Genomic DNA, 17,183 nt, shown 5'->3' with positions numbered 1-17,183 from the left:
GGCTTGCTAGTCTTCTACCACTGTATTGGAATAGATAACCCAAGGTACTTTTTGTCATGTACAGAGATTCTTCTTTAGTCTTAATATAAATACTTTCTCCTTGGGATGCCAGCATTTTCTTTTGAAACTGTGGCTTGAGGGGAAGAGTGCTCACCTCAGTTCTTTGTTTGTGAAAGCTTTCTCTTACAGTTCGGAAAAGGCAATGGCATCCCACTCCAGTACTCTTGCCTGGGAAATCCCATGGACGGAGGAGCCTGGTAGGCTCCAGTCCTTGGTGTCGCTAAGAGTCGGGGATGACTGAGAGACTTCATTTTCACTTTTCACTTTCATGCATTGGAGAAGGAAATGGCAACCCACTCCAGTATTCTTGCCTGGAGAATCCCAGGGACAGAGGGTAAAGTTTTTTCCAGTGTCAATAACTGTAGAGTCCAAAGGCTTATAAAATTAACTAGTAGAGGGGGCAATAAGAAGACAGGAGTGAATTTGCTTTACAAAAGGAAGTGGAGGTGAGTATTAGTCATTTATTATTATAGTTATATTGATTATGCAATGACATTTCATGATGTAAGAAAATAACTTTCTTGTTAAACTTAAGCTGGTGCGTTTGATGCTCTGGTGTCCTGGTAAGCTTTGATAGTTTGCAATTTTTCAGCTAAGATCTTTTTTTTTTATATGTAAGCCAACAAAGCCTACTTTCTTAAGAAGTTATGTGCCTCTCAACAGTTCCTAGATTAGGGTCTGGTGGTAGGTAGTTGCGATGGGGAGGAAATCAGAAATATATTTATTATGCACTTAATATGTGATGCATAATGCTTATTTAATAGTTTATTGCAGGAAATTCATATAGCACTTCTAATGGAACACTTTAAAATTTAGTTGATGTGCCAGTGTTAATGGCCTTGCATTAGCAAACACTATGATGAGTGGACTATCCAGTTGGGTTGCTTATTTCCTCAACTCCCTAAGCCATCTATCTGACGATAATCGCTGAATGTAAATCCTCTTGGGAATTGCTAGTGACGTGTTTTACCCTGAAGATGATTTTTAATGTTCTGAAGACCAACGTGAAGATGGCAAAATAGTTTTAAAAAATCATTTAAAATATATAATTAAATTTAACTTATGTAGGTATTATATAAAGATAATATAGAAAGTAACAGCAAAAATTCTTTTTTTGTGTTAAAATTGCCAGTTCCATTCCCATTCCTCTCAATAGTATCAGTATCAGTTAGACTTCAGACATCAAGAAGAGCACAACTGGATATTTTAACAGAGTGTAATATAGAGTGGACTCCCCTGGTGGCTCAGTACCACTGAGAATCGGCCTGCAATGCAGGAGACGCAGGTTGGATCCCTGGGTCATGGAAGATCCCCTGCAGAAGGAAATGGCAACCCACAGCAGTATTCTTGCCTGGCAAATCCCAGGGACAGAAGAGCGTGGCGGGCTGCAGTCCTAGGGTCATGAGAGAGTCCCGCCAGGACTTAGGGACTAAAACCAGCAAATACCGGAAATAAGTTAAATTGGTGCTGCTGCTGCTGCTGTGAAGTCGCTTCAGTCGTGTCCGACTCTGTGCGACCCCAGAGACGGAAGCCCACCAGGCTCTCCCGTCCCTGGGATTCTCCAGGCAAGAACACTGGAGTGGGTTGCCACTGGTGCTAGAGAACCGAAAAAAATCAGAAAAGGAACACTGAGATAGCTGAGGGTAAAGGTGGTGGTTCCTGGAAACTAGAAGTTTGGAGGAGAGGTCCTGCAGAGCAGGGACTCAGAGCTGCCTGAGGAGGAGGGCACCGGTAGGGGATTGATGAGGCTGGTTTGGGAAATCTCCAGAAAAAGCTGGCGAGTGGAACCAGGTGATGCTCCTGAAATGAAGACCTGTTGCCTTGGAGATGTTGACAGGAACTCCAGGCAAACAGGAAACGTTAAGAGCCTTTCCTCCTCCTGTCTTCCTTTATTCTTCTAGTTCTCTTTTTGCATGCATGTGTGCCAAGTCACTTCAGTTGTATCTGACTCTTTGCGACCCCCTGGACTGTAGCCCTCCACGGCCTCTATCCATGGGGATTCTCCAGGCAAGAATCCTGGAGTGGATTGCCATGCCCTCCTTCAGGAATTGTCCTGACCCAGGGATTGAACCCCCATCTCTTACATATCCTGCATTGGCAGTAGGGTTCTTTACTACTAGTGCCATCTGGGAAGCCCCAGTTCAGTTTTTAGTGGAGCTTAAAAAAATTCAGCTGGCAAAGGGAAAATGTCATTTACACAGACCTAACCTCCAGTATTATACATTTGAGTATAGAATATGACTTGGAGGTGTGTGGGGAAAAAGTTTAGTAACAAACACAATTGACCATCTATTTTATGATCTGAACCAGGTTACTTGAGAGTGAAGGGGCTTAGGGGGAGATTATTATTTATATTGGGACAACAGGTGTAACTCAGAACTAGTCTAGGCAAATTAGGACATACTGTCACCTTTTATCTGGGACTAGTATCCATTGTTATTTTGGAGAAGATTCTTTCATCCTGTTTCGTTTGCACTTACATGAGATTATAGAAATAGTTTTTTTTTTTTCCCACATGAATATTCTATCCATTGTGCAGCTAAGTTTTATAAAGGAAATGTCTTTAAAAATTTAGTAACTTGGACTTCCCTGTGGTCCAGTGGTTAAGACCGTGCTGCCAATACTGGGCATGGGTTGATGCCTACTCGGGGAGCTAAAATCCCACATACCTTGAGGTGTAGCCAAAAGATTAAAAAGAAAACAGTAAAAATTAGTAAATTAAGTGCTATTGTGTTCCAGGCACACAGAGGTATTTATATAGATTATGTATTTTAATCTTAATAACTTGGGATAGATACTGTTGAGTGGCTTTTGTTTTACATACACAAAACTCAAAGCTTAGAGGGCTTAAGTAACTTGTTCAAGGTAATGCTTTAGTTTTAGTTGCTAAGTTGTGTCCGACTCTTTGCAGCCCCAAAGAGGCTCCTGCCAGGCTCCTCTGTCTGTGGGATTTTCCAGGCAAGAATACTGGAGTGGCTTGCCATTTCCTTCTCCATAGGATCTCCCTGACCCAGGGATCGAACCCCGGTCTCCTGCATTGCAGGCAGATTCTTTACCAATTGAGATACCAGTGAAGCCCTTCAAGGTAATAAGAATTGGAATTTGCTCCTAAGCGTTCTGACTCCAGAGTCTGCTCATAGCCACTAGATTATCCGCCTACAATGATGTTTATAAACTATCTCAAGGTACAAATGATCAAACTTTTAAACCCTTCTCCAGGGGATCTATCATGGATGACCTCCTTAATTGTAACAGCTGGTTAATGATTTGTGTTTCATTAGAGAAGCTATCTTTCCTTAGAGAACATGTATTTTGCTTGTGTTGAAAATTGAGGCATTTGAAGTCCTTGCCAACCTGGTAAACTTAACCATACTTTAAGCAAAATCAACATTTTTCTTTTTCATTTCCTATTAAGGTAAACATGTTCAATTAAATCTGAAATAGCTGGCCAAAACTAAACTTTCCAGGAGACTTTCTCTATGTTAGTCCTGCTGAGAGATAATTATTGCTAATCTAACTCCTACGAGATGATGTGATGTTTTTCAGCATTAGCAATAAAAACAAAATAACTCCCTCAAAGGGGGAAAAAGAAAAAAAAAAAAGGGAAGATTTAGATTGTAAGGATGTTTTTTATGAGAGAAAACTTTGTTCAAATCTAATTGGCTAGTTTCACTGCTTAGCAAAGATTAAAAGAAATAAAATAGGAAAGATTTTTTAAAAACTAGGAAACATGTTGTAAATACCTTTTTTGGTTTGGGGAAAAATTAAATCAGATTATACTTGTGACGATGTTTTGTGAATTGCAAGTTTTATTAAAATATAAATTGCTATAGAACTAGACAAGTACTACAGTTAGAATTGCTGATCTGTGGGGCCAAGTGACTTGTAGTTCTATAGTCTGGTCCTAGAACATCTGGGATCTCCAAGTCCCCTAAGGGACTCTCAGGTGTACCCAGACCCATGTAGCTAGAAGATTGGTAGGGGGAAAATTTTAAACCTGCATTTGTTTCTTTGACATGTTTATAAGCAGATGAGTAAGCCCAGTGTTTAGTCCATTTGAACGAAGTATGTTCTTAGGGAACTTGGTATATAAAAGTAGAGAATTATATAAATAATATACTGTTTATGTTTGGTCAAAATAGTAATAATGTTAAAATGTTTCCGTTTGGTTGAAATAAGCTTAAAATTGTAACAATTTCTATTTCTACTCTTGGAGAAGGAAATGGCAATGTACTCCAGTGTTCTTACCTGGAGAATCCCAGGGACAGGGGAGCCTGGTGGGCTTCCGTCTATGGTATCACACAGAGTCAGACATGACTGAAATGACTTAGCAGCAGCAGCAGCATATTTCTACTCAAGTTATTGTCAAAAGATTTTTTTTAAAAATTGTTGTAAAAAGCTAATCTTAATTTCCTGGCAGCTATGAGGGTCTTCATTTCTAAAGGATTAATTCATGAGAAAAAAAGATAGGCAAATTTTTTTCTTAGAGAGTTCTTTGTTTCTATTTTATTGATAATTTATATCTCATCTTTTTCCAAAGAGAGATTTATAGCAAATGTCTCCAGCACAAATACAATAAGATTATTAAATTAGAAATAATAGATTACAAACCAGATGAAATGAAGAAGACACAAATCAAAGTCAACTTTAGTTATTCAGTATTAATTTGAAAGAGTTTTAAAATTAACTGGCTAGCAGAGACCGGGGACAAGGCTGATCTTCCCATCACAAATAGCTGCTTTTTACCGCTGTACTCTCCTTCCTTTTGCCTCCTTGGGATTAGAGAAGTGCTGAGTTAACTGAGAACCATCTCTGGTTAAAGTGGGGGTGAGACCTACAGCAGCCCCTCATTCTCCAGTGTGTGCACGCTAAGTCGCTTCAGTCGTGTCCGACTCTGTGCCACCCTATGGGCTGTAGGCCGCCAGGCTCTTCTGTCCATGGGGATTCCCCAGGCAAGGATACTGGCGTGGGTTGCCATGCCCTTCTCCAGGGAATCTTCCTAATCCAGGGCTTGAACCTCATCTCTTGTGTCTCCTGCATTGGCAGGCAGGTTCTTTACCACTAGCGCCACCTGGGAAGCCCTTTCTCCAGTACATGTCCCCAACTCCTGGCACAATAGGGAAGGGAAAATACTGGACTCCTGCTGTGCCTTCGTGTGGTGAATCTGCAGCCTAGTTAAGCTGGGCCTACATAACCAAGATACTTGTCCCAGGAATCCAGACGAAGGTAAAAGGTGAGGGCCAATATTTTTTTTTTTTTTAAGCTGGATTTGGAATATGAGTTACTGTGTCAAAATAGAAGTTTCAGAAGTGCAAATTAATGCACAGACTCGTTACTGAATGACATATCCCGTATACTACTTTCTAAAGTATAGAAACATGAAATTAAATGTATGGCCCAGTATCTTAAAACATGGCTCAGGATTCTGGTTAATTGGGCATTGAGGAATACAGTAACCACTTCAATTGATGCTTAGCCTCAAGGAAACCAGAGGTTTAGGAGTGGTATGGGAGAAGTTTCCAGGAGTTGTAGGGAAAGGATGGGTGGCTGAGAGACACTGATGGCAAAGGACTGCTCAATAGTTATTGGCCTGTGCATTTACTGTCAGATCTTGAATGTTCCAGGACCTCTAGGGTATGGAAAACAATCTCATCTACGATTCTGTTTTTGTCCTGGGACTGATTCTGTTTGACCTCAGTTTTCAAAAGAGCGTAGAATGGAATCTAAATTCCATACTGTTCTAAGGTGACTGTGGCTGGGCATCCACTGATGGAATTGAATGGGAACACGTGGTTCTGGTTCCTTCCATTTCATTCATTCATAGAAGTCAACGCACTTCTCCCATTTTGTATCACTTAGGGTATCATCCCATTCATCTAAAAATTAAAAGTATAAAAAATTAAAAGCACTTCAATTTGGTAATATTCTTGTGAGTTTTCAATGAACAGTGATTGTGCTTTTGTGTCTAAGGAGCTGTTTGCCTTGTATACATTAATAGATATAGACCAATAAAAGGAGTCATTAGCTTGGTTCTTGTAATCTATGAGTCTAGCTTTTTAAAGCTTCATCTTGTTACATATTCAGCTTTGTTAATCTCTATTAATGAAATCTTATGTTTTGAGATTGTTCTTTTTAGGGGGAGTGGGTTTGGATTCTTCTAATTTTGAATGTGTTTAGAACAAATTTACATGTAGTGTAACTGACAGTAAATTCACAGGCCTTCTGACTTCTTAATCAGCCAATTCTTCTCTTAAACTAACTGTCCCTATGCATTTCTTCAAGTTCAGTTCAGTTCAGTCACTCAGTCGTGTCTGACTCTTTGTGACCTCATGAACCTCAGCATGCCAGGCCCCCCTGTGCATCACCAACTCCTGGAGTCCACCCAAACCCATGTCCATTGAGTCAGTGATGCCATCCAACCATCTCATCCTCTGTCGTCCCCTTCTCCTCCTGCCCTCAATCTTTCCCAGCATCAGGGTCTTTTCAAATGAATCAGCTCTTTGCATCACGTGGCCAAAGTACTGGAGTTTAACCTTCAACATCAGTCCTTCCAATGAACACCCAGGACTGATCTCCTTTAGGATGGACTGGTTGGATCTCCTTGCATTCCAAGGGACTCTCAAGAGTCTTCTTCAACACCAGAGTTCAAAAGCATCAATTCTTCTGTGCTCAGCTTTCTTTATAGTCCAACTCTCACATCCATACGTGACCACTGGAAAAAACATAGCCTGACTAGACCAACCTTTGTTGACAAAGTAATGTCTCTGCTTTTTAATATGCTATTCTAAGTTGGTCATAACTTTCCTTCCAAGGAGTAAGCGTCTTTTAATTTCATGGCTGCAGTCACCATCTGCAGTGATTTTGGAGCCCAGAAAAATAAAGTCAGCCACTGTTTCCTCATCTATTTGCCATGAAGTGATGGGACTGGATTCCATGATCTTAGTTTTCTGAATGTTGAGTTTTAAGCCAACTTTTTCACTCTCCTCTTTCACTTTCATCAAGAAGCTCTTTAGTTTTTCACTTTCTGCCATAAGGGTGGTGTTATGTCATCTGCATATCTGAGGTTATTGATATTTCTCCCGGTAATCTTGATTCCAGCTTGTGCTTCCTCCAGCCCAGTGTTTCTCATGATTTCTTCAAGGAAGAATATCAATGTACTTAATCTAACTGTTCAAATTAGAATAGCATTTGGAGAGAAAAATAGGATAAAATATACTTCCAGCCTCCACTAGGGGGACCTATTGCTGCAACTAAAAAATCATCTGAGAAAACATGAATTTCACATGACAGTTACATGATAATAGTTTTTATTTTTTGAAGCATACACACATTTGAAATAGTGCTTTTATATTCCTCATAAATATTTCTTGTGTTATAGTTTTATTTTTACATTTTATCTAAAAATTAAAATATAAAAATGGAGAAATAAGATGAGGTGTGTTTGATTTAATAAACTTTTTTTAGAAAATAATTATAAAATGAAAAATATAAGTTCAGTCTTGTGAATAACTTGTATTTGAAGACTGCAGTCCATGGGGTCGCTGAAGGTCGGACATGACTGAGCGACTTCACTTTCACTTTTCACTTTAATGCATTGGGGAAGGAAATGGCAACCCACTCCAGTGTTCTTGCCTGGAGAATCCCAGGGACGGGGGAGTCTGGTGGGCTGCCGTCTATGGGGTCGCACAGAGTCGGACACGACTGAAGTGACTTAGCAGCAGCAGCAGACCTACATAAAACAGAAGAACCTTTTTCACAAAACATGTTTCTAAATATTGCCAATTCAGTATATATTTTTGCTACTCTACTGGCTTTTGTCTGTGATGTAAAGGCTTATAATTCTTATGAAACATTTTAGCTTATACTATAATATTAGGTTGGTACAAAAGTAATAGCAGTTTCAGCATTTGGATTTTAAATCATTATAACTAGGCTGATTTTTACATTTTTATTAATCAAAATAGGAACCATTACAATCAACACATTTTGCTAATGAGAAATAAGTTTGTTTACTTCTGTGGTGTAAAAATCAGTGCTTTGCTCTGATTCAGTGAATGCTCGGAAAGTATTTTCTGCCTCCTGCTGGTTGTGGAAGCGTTATCACTGCAAAAAGTTGTTGAGATGCTTGAAGAAGTGGTAGTTGGTTGGCGAGAGGTCAGTGGATATGGTGGATGAGGCAAAACTCTGTAGCCAGATTTGTTCAACTTTTGAAGTGCTGGTTGTTTTGAAGTGCAGGTGTTGTAGAGAAGAATTGGGGTTATTCTGTTGGCTGATGCCGGGTGCAGGCATTGCAGTTTTTGCTTTGCTGAGCATACTTCTCAGATGTAATGGTTTCACCTGGATTCAGAAAGCTGTAGTGGACTAGATGGGTAGTAGGCCACCCAACAGTGACCAGGACCTTTTTTGGTGCAAATTTAGCTTTGGGAAGTGCATTAGAGCTTCTTCTCAGTCCAACCACTGTGTATGTTGTCACTGGTTATTATATAAAATCCACTTTTTGTTACAATCCGATCGAGAAATGATTCATTGTTGTGTAAATAAGAAGATGGATGACACTTCAAAAATGACAGTTTTTTTGATTTGTGGTCAGCTTATGAATCACCCACTTTTTCACTTTTCCAATTTGCTGCAAATGCTGGATGATCATAGAATGGTCGATGTTGAGTTCTTCGGCAGTTTCTCGTGTAGTTGTAAGAAGGTCAGCTTTGATGATTGCTCTCAGTTTGTTGTTGTCAACTTGCAGTGGCTGACCACTGTGCTTCTTATCTTCAAGGCTCTCATCTTTGCAAAACTGCTTGAAACACCACTGCACTATACATTTGTTAGCAGTTCCTGGGCCAAATGCGTTGTTGATGTTGTAAGTTGTCTCTGCTGCTTTACAACCCATTTTGAGCTTGAATTTAAAAAAATCACTCAGATTTGCTTTTTGTCTAATGTAATTTCTATAGTCTAAAATAAATATAAAATAAACAGCAAGTAATGTCATTAGCATGGAGAAGGCAATGGCACCCCACTCCAGTACTCTTGCCTGGAAAATCCCAAGGACGGAGGAGCCTGGAAGGCTGCAGTCCATGGGGTTGCTGAGGGTTGGACACGACTGAGTGACTTCACTTTCACTTTTCACTTTCATGCATTGGAGAAGGAAATGGCAACCCACTCCAGTATTCTTGCCTGGAGAATCCCAGGGACAGGGGAGCCTGGTGGGCTGCCGTCTATGGGGTCGCACAGAGTCGGACACAACTGAAGTGACTTAGCAGCAGCAGCAGCAGCAATGTTATTAGCAAGAAAACATAAAGCAAGAAATGTGCATTAAAATCATATATAACATAACCGCATTTAAGAATGTATTCCAATATCAAATGGCAAAGTTCAAGAATGCAAAACTGAAATTACTTTTGCACCAAGCTAATATTTATAATCATGAAGTGAGTAAGTGATATAATCACCAAATTGGTAAATCTTTTGTCTCACTTCTAGTTGTGAGGACATTCTCTTTTGTGCCTTCTGATTATACATGCTTTCTTAGCATCAGGTACTATTTGCTTATGCTCATATTTCTTAATATGCCTTACTTTTTTATGGTTCAAATAATTGTTTTTATATTCAAGGTGTTTTTACCTGATTTGCATTGCTCCTCCTTCCTGAATTTATTGATTAGAAGTAATTTACATTAATGGTTTTCAGTGGTGAACAGTTTACAAATTCTGTGGGGCAAGGCATTACTGTCTCCATTTTTCAGATTAGGAAATTGAGGCTGAGAATGATTACCTGACCTGACTAATGTAATGTACTCTGCCTTCTTATTCTAAGCCCAGCATTTTCTCTGCAATACCACAGTTGATTTTAAGGTAGTCCAGATATGGACCAACCATCTTTCCAAGCATATTTCTTGACCAAAACAAGTGAACTCATAATTTGAGTTAGTGTGTCTTCTGACTAGACATGTTCTTCTGTATGAGGAATGCCTCGCTCTAGATAAAGTATTTGGATAATTTCCCTTGTCCTTAGAAAATGTGAATACATGGTATTGTAGATGTGGCAAGAGATATTTTTTGTTGATATCATAATAATCCATTTGGGTCAACAGTGTTTTAATGATGCCTTTGAATTTCTGTTTACACACTCACACACAATTTTTTTCCCCAAAGAAAAGTTTTGACTCTATGAAGGACTGAATGTAACTCAAGCAAAATGAGATGAAAATGGGACTCAGATATAGGAAAAGTTCTACCCATACTGAAAGAAATGCCAAGTTAAAGTACTCTGAGATACCAGTTTCACCTAGTTATTTTTGTAATATACTTTGTTAGACACTAAAAAGTGTATATGTTGGGGGGATAAATAAATAAACCAGACATTCTTCCACTGCTGGGATTAAAAATTGGTACAACCACCTGTGGACAATACCTATCAGCACTGTAAATGATAGACACTACTTGACCTAGCAACAAGTTGCTTTGAATTTAGCCTGTGGATATACTTGTGCACATGCAACATTATTTATGTTTGAGGTTATTCATAGGTTTGTTATAGCAAAAAATGGAAATAAATGCCATCTGATAGGTGATTGGTTGGTTAAATAGATTATTATACAGCTGTTGAAAAGAATGAGCAAGCTCTACACTGATAGGCAAAGAACTTTAAGCAATATTAAATGAAAACTGCAAGGTGCAGAACAGTCTTAAGCCATCTTTTGTCTAAAAAGGAAAGAGAATATGCATATTTCCTTTTATACTAATAAAGGCTACAAAGAGGACTGATACAAGTGATTTCCTGCTTGGAATTGTAGGCAAAAGAGGTAACTGGGTAGCTCAGAGATGGGTAAAAAAGACATTTTCTTTAGAGCCAGGAGAATATACGACCTATTTTTAAAATGCGTATCTGAGAAAGAGAGAAAATATGTAAGAGATTAAGTAGACACATATACTTTTGCTTCCTAAAATGACAGTAAAGGGATATTTTTAAAAAGGCATATACCCACAAGGACAGACTGGAAGAGGAAGAAATAGCAAATTTCTGGAAACTGGAAAACAGATGAATGAATGGTACTGACTCAGCAGACCCAGAGAGCCAGATTCTTTGCTGACAGTGGGAAAAACAGAAGCTTTCATGTTGCAGAATCCTGAAGGACCAGGAATTGGCTTCTCCAGTTACCTCTGGAAATGAGACGGAAGGTGGGGCTAAAAATAGGAAGAATAGTTGAAAGCTTCTTAAAGCAGTTCCCAGTTGCACAGCCAGGCAAATTCCCTTCCCCAATCTTAAGGTTTAGTTTCTGAACTGGGTTAAAAAAAAAAAAAATCCCACAAAACTCTTTGGATTAAGATGTACCGGGAGGAGGTAGGGGTACGGGGAGCGTTGTAAGTAACTTGCTGAAAACAAAGTGATTATTAAGCATTTGCAAACTGAATACCAAGACCTTCTATTTCACTTTGCCTAGGGTTATATCCTTTCCTCAGAGCAGCCCACATGCAGTCTGTTTGAGATGGAGGGTGTCACAAAGACGTGGTTCCCTTGCCCCAGTTGGGGACAAAAATGGGAAACAACTCTAAAGAGCCATTCCAGCTTCAAAACTCCCTGTGAGATTGGCTGTGGTGACTGCATCACGGGTCATCTTCTTTGTCAGTCCAGTCCTGCCTTCCTCACTTCCTTGAAGGTATTGTTCCTGAAGGTGGTCCCCAATTGACCACCTGCCCCTAAATCTCAGCCTTGGGAAACCCTACTTAGAATCTAAATGGGAAAAATGGATAACCTTAGATAAATTAGAGAAGATACTACATCCATGATGCAAAAGCAAGACACCACAAGAGGAAAAATCGAAAGAATATAAAAGAGCTTCTAAAAGTTAAAAATATAATGGTAGAAATGAAAATAAAAACTGAATAAATATGTTGAAAGATAAAGTTTAAGAAATCTCAGAAAGTAGAGCAAAAGGACAAAGAGGAAAAAAAAGGTGTTCTTAAGATCAGTCTAAATATGTGGCATCTGAATAAAAAAAGCTTCAGAAAGACACCACAGAGGAAATGATTGTCATGAGGGAAAATAAGGGGGAAGTAATCACCACCAACAAAATAATAACATTTCTCAACATTTAAGGGTATGAATTTTCAGGTTGAGATCCAAGCAGCCCACTTGTGAATTAGGGCACCTCACAGCAAAATTTCAGGATACTGGGATGCAAAAAGAAGATTCTGTAACTTTCTGGAGAGAATAGATAGTCATAAAATATTAAGAATCAGAATGATTTCTTAGCACACTGGAAGCTTGAGGACTGTGTATCATTAGATTCAAAATGGAGAAGAAAAATGACTTCGATGCAGATATTCCATGAAAATGTAAGTTGCTCAGTCATATCCAACTGCCTGCAACTATAGCCTCTGTCCATGGAATTCTCCAGGCAAGAATACTAGAGCAAGTAAGTCATTTGCTTCTCCAGGGGATCTTCCTGACCCAGGGATCAAACTTGGGTCTCCCGCATTGCAGGTGAATTCTTTAGTGTCTGAGCCACCAGGGAAGCCTAGATATTCCATAGTGAGTCAAACTCTTATGAGATAGGATTGACATTTGGAGACCTCCAAGTTCTCAAAAATTTTACCTCCCCATTTGTCTTCTTTGGAAGCTCCTGAAAGATAAAATCCTCTGAAATGAGGACATATAGTAAGAAACTTTAAGATGTAGCTATGAAAGAAGCAAAGCAAAATCTCTGTGATGTGGGTTAAGCAAATACCAAGATGTTAATTGTGCCCTAGGCTTTAGAGAGTGCCCAATCCAGATTCAAGCAAGTCTGAACGCTCTGGCAGAAATTATTCAAGATGAGATCACTGGAATACCTACTGTGAATAAAAAATTGAGGAAAGATTTAATAATTTTCAGAGAATTTGGGGTTAAATTAGTGATAACTGCACATGTGTGTGCATGGTAAGTCGCTTCAGTTGTGTCTGACTCTTTGTGACCCTATAGACCATAGCCCACCAGGCTCCTATGTCCAATGGGTTCTCCAGGCAAGAATACTGGAGTGGGTTGCCTGCCCTCCTCCAAGGGATCTTTCCCACCCAGGGATTAAATGTGTGTCTTTCTATGTCCTGCATTGGCAGGCAGGTTCTTTACCACTAGTACCACCTGGGAAATCCCTGATAATTACACATCAGTTCAGCCACTCAGTCGTGTCTGACTCTTTGGGACCCCATGGACTACACCACACCAGGCCTCCCTGTCCATCACCAACTCCCGGAGTTTACTCAGACTCATGTCCATTGAGTTGGTAATGCCATCCAACCATCTCATCCTCTGTCATCCCCTTCTCCTCCTGCCTTCAATCTTTCCCAGCATCAGGGTCTTTTCAAATGAGTCAGTTCTTCAAATCAGGTGGCCAAAGTATTGGAGTTTCAGCTTCAACATCAGTCTTTTCAATGAATATTCAGGACTGATTTCCTTTAGGATGGATTGGTTGGATCTACTTGCTGTTTAAGGGACTCTCAAGAGTGTTCTCCAACACCACAGTTCAAAAGCATCAATTCTTCAGTGCTCAGCTTTCTTTATAGTCCAACTCTCCCATCCATACATGACTACTGGAAAAACCATAGCCTTGACTAGACGGACCTTTGTTGGCAAAGTAATGTCTTTGTTTTTTAATATGCTGTCTAGGTTGGTCATAACCTTCCTTCCAAGGAGCAAGCATCTTTTAATTTCATGGCTGCAGTCACTATCTGCAGTGATTTTGGAGCCCCCCCCACCCCAAAATAAAGTCTGTCACTGTTTCCACTGTTTCTCCATCTATTTACCATGAAGTGATGGGACCAGATGCCACGGTTTTAGTTTTCTGAGTTTCCTGAATGTTGAGTCATCACGTTTTCTGCAGGGAACTTCGCTCATGCTGGGTCTGCAGGCCAGCGCCCATCCCTGTCCCTGCCACCATCATCCCACTGTGCACCCGATAACTACACATAAAACTAAGCAAATGTAAAAACAAGATCGCTATTAACTCCAGGGAAATGAAATTTTATGCAAGAAAGAAAAATAACGTCTTTATTGCCTAACTATAAAATCACATGCTGCTGCTACTGCTAAGTCGCTTCATTTGTGTCTGACTCTGTGTGACCCCATAGACAGCAGCCCACCAGGCTCCCCCATCCCTGGGATTCTCCAGGCAAGAACACTGGAGTGGGTTGCCATTTCCTTCTCCAATGCATGAAAGTGAAAAATTAAAGTGAAATCGCTCAATCATGTCCGACTCTTACTGACCCCAAGGACTGCATCCTACCAGGCTCCTCCATCCATGGGATTTTCCAGGCAAGAGTACTGGAGTGGGGTGCCATTGTCTTCTCCGATAAAATCACATACATACTCACAAAAGGTAAATGCTGAATATTGATCTAACCAAAATTAATGAAATAATAATTTGAAACGGTGAGGGAAGACTGTTCACGTGTCTGTATTTGATAGGATTAGAGAACTAAATGCTCATTTTCTATAGAGAGAAGTAGCACTATAAGAATGGAGCATACTTGAGTATTAAAACATAAACTTTGGATTGAAACTGTCTAGGTTTGAATGATAGCTACTTTCCAGCAGTATGACCTTAAACAAGTTACTTGATTTGTCTGTACATTAGTAGTCATCTTTAAAAAGGAGATAATGGTAATACACATCACACATAGTTACTGTGAGGATAATGAATAGGTAAGATTAGACCACCACTGTACTGCTCTACAGTAGCTGTGATGTAAATATTTTCAATTTATGTTACCTGTTATGGACTGAATTGTGCCCTTCTCCACCACCAAATTCATATGTGGGAGCCTTAATTTCTAGTACTTTAGAATGAATATTTGGAGCTGGGGCCTTTAAAGAGGTAATTAAATTAAAGCAAGGGCTTCAGGGTAGGCCTCAGTCTAATCTGATTGGTGTCTTTATAAGAAAACACTAGGGCATGCACAGAGAGACACCAGGCGTGCATGGACACAGAGAAAAGGATATGTGAGGACAAGTGTGTCTTCCTCACAGATGGCACACAGAAAGGGCAAGTCAAGGAGAGATGCCTTAGGAGAAACCAAACCTGCAGACACTTTGATCTCTTAAGACTTGTAGCCTCTAGAACTGTGAGAAAGTAAATTTCTTTTATTTAAGGCACAACCTATGGTATTTTGTTATGGCAGCCCTAGCAAATTAATTATTACATTCCAAAAGGTTCACCTCAAAGAGCTAAGCGTGGTTGCCTCTGGGAAGCAGGATATGATAGTAGGGAAGAGAGATTGCTTTTTGTTTCCTCTAATGAAATAGATGGGGTAACAGTGGAAACAGTGGCTGACTTTATTTTTTTGGGCTCCAAAATCACTGCAGATGGTGATTACAGCCATGAAATTAAAAGACACTTACTCCTTGGAAGGAAAGTTATGACCAACCTAGACAGCATATTAAAAAGCAGAGACATTACTTTGTCAACAAAGGTCCATCTAGTCAAGGCTATCGTTTTTCCAGTAGTCATGTATGGATGTGAGAGTTGGACTATAAAGAAAGCTGAGCACCAAAGAATTGATGCTTTTGAACTGTGGTGAGAAGACTCTTGAGAGTCCCTTGGACTGCAAGGAGATCCACGCAGTCCATCCTAAGGAAGATCAGTCCTGAATATTCATTGGAAGGACTGATGTTGAAGCTGAAACTCCAAAACTTTGGCCACCCGATGCGAAGAGCTGACTCATTTGAAAAAACCTTGATGTTGGGAAAGATTGAGGGCAGGAGGAGAAGTGGACAACAGAGGATGAGATAGTTGGATGGCATCACTGACTTAATGGACATGAGTTTGGGTGAATTCTGGGAGTTGGTGATGGACAGGGAGGCCTGGCATGCTGTGGTCCATGGGGTCCCAAAGAGTTGGACACGACTGAGCGACTGAGCTGAACTGAACTGAACTGAGTGAAAACTTTGTGGAACTCGTTGATTCCATAAACTATGTGTATTTATAAGTTTGAAAAAAAGCACAAACAACAAAAAAATGGAAGGCAGCATCTGATAAATCAGTTATCTCTTGTCTATTTTTTTTTTTTTAATCTGTGTCATTAAGAACTGTCTTGAGTTCCCTTTCAAGCACTGTAGACATCTGGGTCTCTATCAAAGATGCCACCAAATAGGGGATGTTAACACTTTGGGCACTCTTTTTAAATTCAGAGTAGATTAAATCTAGCCTCAGTAGTGTCCAGGTAGCTAATTGGAACTCATTACTCCTGGGTGGAAACCTGAATTCACCAATAACTCTTGTAGCTGAGCCCACTCAGAATTGTGAAGTGATACTACATATTTGTATCACTTCACATCACCTCATTTGACAGCCTGTACTTGTTATGGGTGTAATATTTTTTTATACTATATTTCCTTATAATATTCCTTGTCTAGTCTCTGATTTCTCACCCTGTGGCCCTTCTGATATTTTTATCCCAGGGAAGATATAATCCAATAGTATGCTTTTGGCTAAGTAATAGCCAACAAAAAGTGTTTAACCATAAGGAAATATTCTCTCACATAAAAAGAAATCTTCAGGTTCTAGGTAGAGTGTTTAATGGCTCAATGATATTACGAGGGACCAGATTTTTTTTTGTGCTTATCCTGTGTGCCATTCTTAGCATGGTGGCTACTCTTGTCTTAGGTGCAAGATAACCAACTGCAGCAGTTCAAGACCTTATGTCTTCATAAGCAATATCTAAGAGCTACATGGAAGAAGAAGACATTCACATTTGAACATTTTGCCAGAAGCACCAGCCTGTGTCTACTCACATTTCTTGATCATAATTGTGTCACATGTTGTTCCTCAGGTTGCCAGTGTAATGAATTACCATGGTTGCTTCATCCAAAGAATGCTCTTTGAAGTTGAGAAGGGGCTCAGTCTCCCCTGAAACACATCTCATACCTGAGTAAAGTCAGGATTATGTTAGCAAGGAACAAGGGAAGAGAAGGGCAAATGCCATGGAATTGGAAAGAAGAAACCTACATTTTAGCCACAGTTCTGGTGTGATAGGAAGGGAAGGTAGAAAATTCTTTCACTGAGAGAATGAGAGAGAGAAAGGCAGTGAAAGGTCAGTGATGGAAGTCCTGGCTCCCCACCTTGGGGTTTAAACTTAGGGAGGGGCCTTGCA

Source organism: Bos taurus, chromosome 7 (genome assembly GCF_002263795.3).
Source record: "Bos taurus isolate L1 Dominette 01449 registration number 42190680 breed Hereford chromosome 7, ARS-UCD2.0, whole genome shotgun sequence".
Lineage (NCBI taxonomy): Eukaryota > Metazoa > Chordata > Mammalia > Artiodactyla > Bovidae > Bos > Bos taurus.
This window is presented reverse-complemented; position numbering follows the sequence as displayed.